This window comes from Helicoverpa armigera, chromosome 4 (genome assembly GCF_030705265.1).
Source record: "Helicoverpa armigera isolate CAAS_96S chromosome 4, ASM3070526v1, whole genome shotgun sequence".
In the NCBI taxonomy this organism is placed as follows: Eukaryota; Metazoa; Arthropoda; class Insecta; order Lepidoptera; family Noctuidae; genus Helicoverpa; species Helicoverpa armigera.
This window is the reverse complement of record NC_087123.1, coordinates 8,818,148-8,828,421: the sequence shown is the minus strand read 5'-3', so window position 1 is coordinate 8,828,421 and position 10,274 is coordinate 8,818,148.

Sequence of the window (10,274 nt, the reverse complement as noted above, 5' to 3'; positions counted from 1 at the left end):
TTTATTCTGCAAAACCTGGCACGATGAAAAGTTACTGCAGATTGAATCGCAGAAAAAGACGCCGGCTTAAATAAGAATATTCAGAGTTTGCTTTTAAAATAAATTTCGAACATCTTTTGCAGTGTGAGCAAATAGAAAATTATGCCGTCACCCAATAAGGAGGCTGTAAATCGTGACGATCAACTTCATTACGTATTCAGTTTTTATTTGAACGTATTTTTACTTTTTTCACTATAAAAGTCACGAGCGCTTTCCAGTTTTATGTTTACAGTTTGAAGAACTATGGTTCGGTGATTTGGTGTGGCCGTCCTGTCGATTGTAAAGCTACTGGTACACTACAGCAAAAATATTCTGTTTACTGCCGATTTCTTATAATGGCGTAGCGAAAAGGGACCGTGAAAGCCAATTTAATATTAATAAACGTTTCTTTATTCTGATTAAATTTTAGGGAGACGATCAGGTAGGGAAAAGTATATGAGAGCGTGTACGTAGTATGTAAGTGGCTGAGAGAATTCGCGAGCGGGCGGCGGGCGCGGCGGCTAACGTAAACTCACTACTTTACGTAACAACTACCTCTCCGCCGACAGTGCTCTCATATTGGCTCCCTTATGTATGCAGTGACCTTTTCGTGAATGCACGACTTAAAGAGATTTTTCAGTATTCCATTATATAGAGGCTCTTAGTTAATATAGCGCCATGCCGCGGCGTGTGTGCTCTGGTATTTTTATTTTATTTCCATTGGACGTGCGAATCCAATAAAATAACCTCGGGCCGGGCTTTGTTTCCCTGTACATACTTACCGAGGCTCGTGCCTGTGATCTTTGGCGAGTGTTGACACTGGCAGTCGATCAGCCGTGCTCGATACCGCACGCGTGGAAATTCCACTCCGTTGTGTGTGCGATTCGTGGTATTTACTAGTCCGCAGCGCTCACCGAATTAGTTTTAAATCGTTTTTTTCATGTAAGCCTATTGAATATCTTGATTGATAAATTCCTGTGACGCAATTGGCCGATATTTCACTCAAACGTTCACTTTTTGCGTGATTGTTTATTTATTTCTCGCAATAACATAAAATTCGTCTAAGTACACATTGTGAGTGGCGCTGAAGCAACGGAACCCTTTTAATTAAAATGTGAACGCGACTGTAAATTAGCTGCTCGTCTATGGGACAGTTGACGAGAGCGGGAAATGAACAAACTTTATATTTTGAAATGTACAAAGGTACGGTTACCTTAAGTAAAGTGTTAAAAGAAAACGTAAATTATTAATTTAATTAAAATGGTAAAAAACTACATGAAGTTTTTGCTTGTGCTATCTGTATTAGAAAGGAATTGCAGTCACAAAGGGCTTTCGTAAATTTTTACATATTTTTTTATGAAGTACTTAATAATAATTCATCTGAAAATTATAGTTTCGTTTAAAAGTTAAAATATAGGCTCTCCCTAAGGTATACTTATGCGAACAAAGTACTCAAAATAAATACTAAATAGTCAGAATAATAAATTTAAAATGAGCACAGAGCAATCCCAGAAGAGCATTCTGTTGATTTAAACTAGTCGTATACTAAACTGTTAAATAAGAAAATACACACACAGCAACACATACAGATAGGTAAAATCAAACAGAAGATATAGAAACATATAAACATAAGAAAATCTTTCTACATAGGTAAGTACAACTTGTTAAGGTTGTTATCGATGGCATGCATAAAATGTTTTAAAAGAGTAAAGTGTAGGTAAGTAGTAGGGGGTAGGGATGCGCTGCACTTCGGGGCAAAGTTAAGAGGATTGGACGATGAAGGCACACGTTTGTTCAGCCTTTGTGCTAAACTTCACTTATGACAATCGATTTCAATTTTACTTTATGCTGCTCTTCTCTATGCTTTGAATACCTACTATCGTGCAAAGTCTGCCATGGAATTTCGCTTGTGCTTAAATATATATATTAATAAATCCTTCATAATTATCATCAATACTATGTACTACGTCTACTTATTAAGTTGATACCAACTTATTTGATTCATAAGATATTGAGATATAACCTATAGGTATCGTTAATGAAAAAGAAAACTTCCCTCGTTACAACGTGGGCGGAGTTAAGGCAAAAACTAGTTCCGCAATAATATACGACGCTCTCGAAGGCAACATCATTTCCCGAAACGACCTTTGTTCCGAAATACTTCTCACAATCTGTATACTAAGTCCACAACTCAAAATGTAGCCACTTAAACAAACCTTTAATATCATGTTCGCATAACAACACGAAATTATTAAGAAACAGCTATTCGTTTTAATAATATCTGTTAAGGGGTACCGAAATTTAAGAGTCGCGTTACACTGAAATTGTTATCTCGGGGGTTTATTAAAATATTAGAGGCAATTACGCGGGTACACAGGGAACTCGGGCGGGATAAAGTGCTGATCGGCTTACTGCGAGCGTCAAACATCTCGGTCAAGAGGCTCTCCTCAAGAATTTTAACCGAGATTAATAAGCGTCGAGTACGCAGTAAAGGTGCTTCTTTTGTGTGCGCCATTAGACTATTATGTGTTCATTACCGGCGATACGCGTATTCACCATCATCTCAAGTGTTTGATTTACACAAAAACTCCGCTGATGTCAACTGTTTCTTTGCTCTAATGAGATTCAGTTCTGTCTTCGAGTTTGTTTTCTTCGTATCTCTTTGTCGTAGTTTATGTAGAAGTGGGTCGACTGAAAATATTTTCCATTAAGTTGTGTGTACACAGTACCTACGAGTAGTTTTTCTGTTTTTATTGCTGGTATTAGGGAAAGAGTGGCTCGGGTTGAAGTTATGAACCGACTGTTTCCAAAAATATGGTGCTCGGAAGATCGGAATAGTGCTTAGATAGAGTGCTTGTTTATTGCTTACGGACACTACCGTAATCTATTCCCCGCAGTTCACTTTTACGAGCTGCACAACTGATACTTGTTTATATCTCTTTCGGTTCTAGCATTCCACTTTGTGACAATTCACACGCTATCGTATAGCTTACGTATCGAAATATATGGCTTTCCAGAGACTATAAAAACACGTATCTTAAAAATTATCCTCAAGTCGCTGTTGCTATCTAAATCCACCTTTAGTAACACAATAAAACGGTTCCTATGTAGGTACACTTTTGTAAAGAAAACCTACAAATTGTTGCTTTTCGCTGCTCTGAAATCCTGTTTAACTGCGATCTGCAAAGTCGTATATCATTTTTAAGAGCAGATGAATTATTGCACCATTAAAATAAATTTCGAATAAAAGTACGCGAAAGCTCCCAAGCTAGACGACACAAAAATTACCAGGAAAACTGGACTAAGAAAGCGGAGTTGTTAAGTAACATTATACGATTAAATTGTGCGGTGGGCGGACCAAGACTGATGGGGATAGTTTTAAATTCAAACAATTTCTGTGTAATACAAGACTGTAGATTCATCGTGGAAGTGTCCACGACCGCCGCCCGCTCGGCACGTTTGTTTCCAATAAGCACGGATCACTTGGCAAATAGTTTGTGTAGGCAGAGGACGGCCACTTACCGGGCGCGCTCCAAAAGTTACCCACATAATATGCGCTGGTAACGCTTTTAACATATACTACACCGAATTCCTATTAAAACATGAGCGTTTAAAACGGACCTTTTTCAACATAAATATTTAAAACGGTAATATACAATTCGGTATTTCATATTTTATTTTAAGCCTTTTATTTTCGTACAAAACATTATTGGTTTTTGTACCACTACTGTACCACGAAGCTTAAAAGTGTTTTGTATTTTTTGTTTTATATGTTACTCATTATGAATTCTACATTTTCAAACCTGGCTTGTTTTATTTCCATAATCAAATATTTGTAATAACCATCGTATAGCGGGAAAATGGTATGTCGTACTGTTCTGTGGACGATAAAAAATTAAAAGCGTCCATACAATCAGATATAAATTATTCCCTGGTGATTTATGTAATTGTGACATGCCGTTATCACGTCATATCGTGCGAAACAAAAGCCTGCAAAGGAAAAACATGGAAGAACCGAACCATGTTTGTGCTGAACATAAAAAGATTATCGCAGCTATTTTCACTTATCAGTCAAAGGGTTTCTGAGAATGAATTCAGTTTATCTCGGGACCTGATAAACTTTGCGGACTGTTTCTAACATTAAAGCTGAATCACATAAGATATATTGGGCACTTAAATATCGTAGTGTGCACCGCAGTACATAAAAAAATGGAGGAATATTATATTTGTTCGTTGCTATGACTGTAATCGGCTTTTTAAATGAATATGGAAAGCTTACGGGGTTATTTTCCGTGTTGATTTAAAAATGAATTGAATGCGTTATTTTCCGAGAATAAATTGGTAAATAAACCAATTTACTTAATGAGGAACAATCATGGCAAGTGAATGTTTGTAAATTGTAATTTAATGGCTAATTATGTCATTAATCTTAGTCGGAGTGGTTACCTATGTATTTTGTGGAGTGGTTGTTTGAATCATCGCTGTATGAATTTCATCTTCATAATGTACAGATTATGCAAATATGAAAATAACATTCTCCTCTCATAATTTAGTTTCGGAAAATCTCATTTAGTTTTAATACGTTCATACGTCGGGGGAAGAAAACATTTTTGTACCCGTTTATTACATAAAAGCGTTGTTAGGTGCATTCATTTTAGATTGAGTTACATTATTGTATCCAGACTCGTGAATTATTAAATCTTTATTAAAATTCGATGGAAGGTGGAATATGGAGCCTGTTGCTGGTGTAATCTTTGCATTGTTGGAGATGATTTTTTGTCTGAAAACTAGCTATTATACTCGTACCTACATTATGAGTATCATACATGTTCGGGAGCAGCATCTAAAAAACAAATGAAGACCAATCCAAAAGCTTCAATAATGTACAGAACTAGAAAGAAATTCTTTGAATAACTCTGTAAATCTCCAAGCCACGAGAAAAATACTGCACCTACTTGAAGCACTTAGGTACTCGTTATTATGTAAGCCATTTCCCATACGCCACAGAACCGACAATTGCAGTCATATTCAATCAGTTTTAAGTTTGGACTTGTTATTAATGGCTCCATCAGGCGGACAAACGGTTTTGTCATTAGAGATTGACAGTGATTTGGACAATTAGCTGGCTGGATTTATGTCGAGCACATTATGAGGGGCATTTGTTATCGCACTGCTTTCTATCTGCGCTTGACCCGTCTGTTATTATCTACGAGGTAAATCTGCTGAATTTTGAGCTGGTAACTATGTTCTTGTAATTTAGTTAAAGTGCTATTTTAATATGGATGAACTTTAGATGTATTGCTTTGCGAGTCTTTGAGAAACAGTCTTACATTATCTTATATCAGGTGCTCAAAATTTAAGATGGAGTGACTTAGATAATTTTAGAGTACCTCAAAGTTTTAATTAAAAAGTCACATCGGTATTCTTAAGGTTTCAAATAATCGTGTTTCAGAAACGAGCACCTAAACCTTGGGGCCATCACGAATTCTAATAGATAACTAGTTGAAAATCAGTTCTTCCTGAGGCTTTACGAACTTTCCGAAGAGTTTACTCTTTGTTTAAAAGATTTCGGATAGATCCTTATAAATCGTAGGCATTCCTTTTGAAATATAGGGATTTATATAGATCGGAGGCGGGTGACGTATAATAATTTTCAATAAGACGGACTAAAGCAAGTTAAAGTACTCTCACAATGAACGGGTAGTATTTTCTTTGTGGCGGATGAATCGCGGTAGATATGTCCGGGGGACAGAGCCTCGCGCACGGCTTACGGCCCACGCTGAAGCCACCCACTATTGTTTGTGCCTAACACAACTTTTATATCCCAGTTATTAATCTGCGAAATTAAAATGCTTCGGAAGCCGCGGGGCCGCGACCGCGGAATTTGTTCTCGAACGATAATAATTATCAAGTCTTTTGTAAACGTAACCCCAGACCGGCGAGCGTATCGCTGTAAACATTTCTATGTACAACGCGTAATTACGGAACAATCGGCCAAGTTATTACCTTTATAAATTCCGTGTTCTCAGCGGGAAAAAGATCCTTTTAATGCGTGCTTAAATCATTTTTATTAACTTGAAAAGGTTGGATTTATGTGGGAGGCTGGTGCTTGTAATTTGCGAGGCCTCGCTGGAATTAGGCCTGGATGTTAGTTCGTGTTATGGAAGTAGCTTGATAGAAACGCCGCGAATAGAACAGCCCGTTAAATCCAACGAGGCTATCGGTCCACGATTTACGAGCAAAAAACAATTCTAAGATAAGGCGGTATTGAAGGATGAATAGTTATTATAGAGAAACCGAGGAAAATTTTGGTTCTTATCGAAAATAGTTCAAACTATAAATGAAAGATTAGGTATACACAAGGTAAAAGCAAGGTTAGGTATATATAAGACATTTATATTTATGTTTTGATCATGCCGGTCTAAATAGATATTATGTGTTCATATTACAATTTCAAATCGCGTATCGCAAAACATTTAAACAGTTCTAAATAATTAGTAAATTATAATAATTTCAAACCGCAAATAGTTGCAGATCGTATCATAATATTATATTCGTGTAATTTTAATTACCTTATTTAGTGGATGTTAATCAACTTTGCGTTATAGCTGGAAATATCGGAAACCAGCCTATAGGATGCGTCGTTATCGAAAATGTGCTGTAATGTGTAGTGCAAAAAGTTTATTTTGAATTGTACAAAAAGTACTTACATTTGGAAGATGTATCGTTGTTCCAAAGAGCCACACAGTTGGCGATGACTTGCAAGTTTCATGATTGCGATTAGTTCACAGATCGATTCGAGTAAGCGGACTTCAGAACAACATTGTTTGAGATATAAAGTTTGAAAATATCAGTGCGGTTACAGACAGTTTGCCAGAACGATTATTCATTTTGTTGCTGAAGTTTATGTTTTCTAAACCGAAAATATTGTATTGTTTGAGATTTCGGGCTGTAAGTTTACATTGTATTGAAATTATTGGCCTTACAGCCAAGTGCATTATTTGGAAATGAACAACGATTACATAGCCTGTGCCTGTTCTGGTACTAGTATGTACCTCCGAGATTATATTCTCTAAATACCTACTTTGAAATCATCCCTTACTTTTCCACATTAAGGCTTTACAAGAGCTAGATTTATTCACACCTGTGACAAATCAGCACCTGCAATGCAACCTTTTTGCAAGTCACACAGCTGCAAAAAAACAAAAGAGCCTAGTCCCGTAAGCACTCAATGCAATTCCCACTAATGTCACGAGAAGCATCGAGCTGCAGTAAATATGAGTGTTATTACTGCACCCGCAATGTTTCAACAGTTAATCCCTCTCAGCTAGTGCATGGGCCCCCGACAGTTTTGTTGCGAACGGCCGCAGACCCGGTGTAAACCTTTTATGATGGTAGAGCGTCGAAAAAAGAAAAATTTGGTAAGTGTCCCGTTTAAATGGTATGTGTTCGTAGTTTGCTGTATTGGCGATATATGTACATAGTTTTTGTTAACAAGATGTGTATATGTGAAAATTGTCTTCTTTGCTTGATTTTACTAAGTATCTTTGTTTTTTTTTTGTGTTCTGTCTTATAATTATATATATATATATTATATGTTCTGTCTTATAATGATATTTCATAAAAGTGCACTTATGTCATTAAAAATCGGGAGTAATATTACTGAAATCCACTGTTATTGAAAACATTTATAACACAAATGCTGTGTCGAATCTCTTAGATGAGATAGTCGACACATTAAATATGAAACACATAAGTAAAACATCGGACATAAATATCGAAGTATCGTGATATATAGCAGCCATTATCTATAAGGAAATTTCCTTAATATCTAATTTTTGGTGGCGCTAACGGCCAAACTTTGCCCCGTTATGGTCAATAAATAACCCATCATTTACTTTTATACGTATAATATACAAACTGCTTCCAAAATACAGTTTTGTAATGAACTAGGGGTAGTACCTACATTTTAATGTTAACAAAATCGGATTTTCAACTTTTTTCAAGAATTGAATGTAATTTTTAAGATCAAAGCACAATTCCTTCCCATATAGATTCAGGTAGATCGTAAACCATTTTAATTTATGGTAAACCATCGATTACAGTACCGATCTGAAAACAATTTTTATGTTCAGCACCATTTCTATTATGCAAATCGCCCGATAACATGAAGGTTTGCAAAATATAAAACGTTTTTGTCTAACATCGTAAATTTTGACCAAAATTGATTAAAAACTCGTTAAGCGTACCTACTGCTATAAATCTGTAAAAATATAAATCTCATATAATTAAAATACGATACAAAGTAATAAATTCAGTTTCTTACGATGAAGCCTCCGAGTGGCTGGGAGCTTGGAGCCATTTTGTACGAGATATTTCAAAGTGCCTTATCATAAATAATATTTTTTCTCCCTTAATTTAAAGATAATTGAAATTCTTTAAAATTCATCGTTTTTTTTTCACAGCTTTTTAAGAGATAATGTCTGAGCAAGGTTTGATTCAGCGGTTTTTGGTGTCTGAATCCATTTACTTCTAGGATTTGTGTTCGCCGACATAAGATTCTCTAAGTAAACTGTAAGCCTGTCGCAATCTTGTGTCCCGAGGCTCCAACCCGATGTCTAGCTTCAGCGAGGTGATATAATCTAATAGCGACAACGTCAACGTCGGTTTTTCAGCTTATTTCAAATAATGATACGTAAACGAAATAATGTTATCTATTGACTTTCTATATTTTACTGAGTCTACAATAAATTATGGCTTATTTCAACTCAAAGTAAAATTACTACCAAAGTTACACCGTAATAACATGGAACAAAATCCGAGAAAGTAATACGATTATAATAACGAGAGTGGTAGGCAGAGGTGATGCTTATTGCTAGCCTTTAATAAAATTAGACTAAGGCCCGCTTTTGTTGAGCCTTCTGAATTATTAATGAAACAGGAATAAGAAAACTTTTACAGTATTTTTCGGGCAATGTTAGATCTGCTTCATTTAGACGTCGCCTGAATGTTTCAAAATCTTGTTATCTTAATACCGGTATCACGTCGGGGAAAGTTTTCGGTGAGAGATAAAATAAAAAATATACACAACGGAAGAAGTGTAGCGCTCCGGTGGCGCGCAAGGCGAGTTCGTGACACGCGCTCATAAAATCTACATCTCTCGTGTATCGCAAACGTATTTACACAGTATTTTTTCCCAATTCCTCTCATGAATGTAACAACAGTCTCATGAATTTTATTGCGCGCCGTGGTCGAGAACGGACGATTGTAGCAAGAATTGCGGTCTCTACTAGTCATAATTGAATTACAAATCATAGGGTGGAGGGCGCGCGGCGCGGCGCGGTGCGGTGCGGCGGCCGCGTGCGGTTGCCGAACACTGGTGGTCCGTCATTCGGCAATCGAGTCCAATATTCGAACCTATATACCGCCGCAACTTTGATATTGCACGCTCCATTCGTGCCAATCCGCAGCCGCAAATTGTGAACGTGCCTGTCCGTCGGCTAATATACCTACCGAATACACGCGGAAAAATCCGAAAAGTGATATACGGACCATATAAGTGTGTGCCCAGAATAACAATCAGATATACAAATATATGCACATGTTTCTGTATGGAGATTGTAAAACGGCACAATTATTCATAGCTCACATACGAACATTCTGCAAAAAATAAAAGACACCTTCAGTTTTCAGGAAATAATAATTGCACATTGGATTTAGACTCAGCCAGGCTATTTCCCGATGTAAGCACTTAATTCACGCTATCTGAGCTGAATCACTAATAAACTTTCTAAAAACAGGATCAAACAAAATGCAAATTGTGGAGCATCGCGTGCGCCGATTGATCCGCACAGCGAGCTAATTAGATCAGGAGTATAATTAATCGAGTCGTTGGGGCGTCCGGCGCGCGCCGCGGTGAGCGCTCCCACCGACTGTCAGGAAATATTTGCTTAATGATGGCTTTGACGAGCCCTAGCGCTGCCTCGTTCAAATACACTCCAAACGAAATCATCAGTAAATTGGACCAAAACTACCCGTCGCTGTACCTACTAGCTCTGTTGTCCATCGCCTAATGTACTCTAACTATAGCTACATTGTTATCTAACTTTGCGTAGGTTGCTAAATATTATTAACACTCACATTTTGTTGCGATTACGGCGGTTTTAATTAATGCAGGCGTGGGCTGAGTAATGAAAGGGTGAACAGATTTATTTTAGGCGATAAGTACCTAATTAATATTCAACATAGTAACCATT